The following is a 1,483-nucleotide window of genomic DNA, read 5'->3' as shown; positions in this document are numbered from 1 at the left end:
AGGTGGCATTCCTGACTGGGAAATGTTAAGTCCAATAGGTATGGTGAAGGTTGGAGGAAATTCAACCAATTCCACAGGGCTTGATAGGGACTCGTTCTGTTTAAGGCTGCAGTTCACTTCTCATGAGATAGGGGGCAATATTCTTGGATCACTATCCCTTAAGATTTTCGGGAATAAATGACAAGCCTTGCTTGGCTGAAAGACCTAAGATATGCCTATGCACTACAACCCTCCAACAGGAACCTGTTGTGCTATCAGTTAACCAGCAGTTTATAATTTCAAGTTTAAGGTGCTTTCATTCATTTTTTCGGGAAAGTCTTCCTTTGCACTTTTGTATTTATTATTCATTGTTTGTCATGCTGTTCTCATTCACACAAATTAAAGTAGAAAAAACAACTGTTGGTATGATAACATATTGTATCTGCACTATAACTACAGTAATTCCATCTTTCATATTTAAGGATTGATAAATGCTTCAATACAACAACATTTATGTGGCTTCACAATGCTTTCTACTGGTCATAAACTGCTATAGTGTTTGCTGGGGGAAATGGTGATTGTTTGGTTGCTCTAAAATGTAAACTTCAATGTTACCCTGTCTTTATCTGAAAATCCCTATCGACATAAAAAAACGACCACAGAAATTCATTAGTAATTTCTGCAGTTGTAATACCAACCGAAAACAGCTGGTGGCGCTTTTGTACTACATGAAGGTTAGTGTAGAAAGAAGAGAGGTACAAATGTGCATGTAAGTTTAAGCTGTCAATCTTGTGTGAAGCAAGGGCTGGACCTTAAAGACATTAAAGAACATCTGTTAACAAGACAATCAGTGTGCAAGTCACCCTTGCAAAGTCTAATATCATGATTATTGATGTGATGATTCATGTAGCCATTGCAAATTACTATTTACATTACATATAACTCTGATACTCCATCCAAACCATCCCATACATTAAAAATATGAATAAGAGAGGAATTAGGGCATTTAACAGAAATCAGGACAGGTCAGATGGTTCATGAAATGTGTTGCATTGATCCCCTGTTATTGAAATTTTGACAAAAATCCTGGCAGACCCTTTGGCTGCAGTTTGCCTAAGACTAGCCTGTGGTATCAACAGTTTGCATGATCACCTTGGCATGATCGACTTGCTTCACTGGCCTTTGATGCCAGTCATGCCGGGCATGATGAAATCTTTTAATCAATAACATTTGATAAAGTTCTGCTAGACAGTTTAGATGCCCAGGATAAGGTAATACCTAGATACAATCAACGTAATACCTAGATACAATTATAATGTATTAAATGGCTGAAGTCGTAAAAACCATGCTTCAAGACAGTAAATGGGTTGTTAAATTTGATCCACCAGCCAAAATATATTTCTTTATTCAGAAAACATAAAGAAAAATTAGAGTTAAACCTTCCAGCCACCTCATCCCCACCACATCGGTCTAACATGTATACATACATGAAGTTGTACATACA

At 37.0% G+C, this 1,483-nt stretch overlaps 1 long non-coding RNA gene across 1 annotated transcript in view; it reads right to left on the bottom strand.

The window, feature by feature from the left end:
- Positions 1-307: 307 nt before the first annotated feature.
- The window catches only part of LOC118416696, a 13,263-nt gene continuing 12,087 nt past the window's right edge, over positions 308-1,483 (bottom strand). The window contains exon 3 of the long non-coding RNA XR_004831251.1: positions 308-321. This is a non-coding gene — a long non-coding RNA (uncharacterized LOC118416696). The remainder of the gene's footprint in view (positions 322-1,483) is intronic.

Source organism: Branchiostoma floridae, chromosome 5, assembly GCF_000003815.2.
Source record: "Branchiostoma floridae strain S238N-H82 chromosome 5, Bfl_VNyyK, whole genome shotgun sequence".
NCBI classification, from domain to species: Eukaryota; Metazoa; Chordata; class Leptocardii; order Amphioxiformes; family Branchiostomatidae; genus Branchiostoma; species Branchiostoma floridae.
The sequence above is the reverse complement of the archived record's forward strand: the minus strand, read 5'-3'. Positions and strand labels throughout refer to the sequence as shown.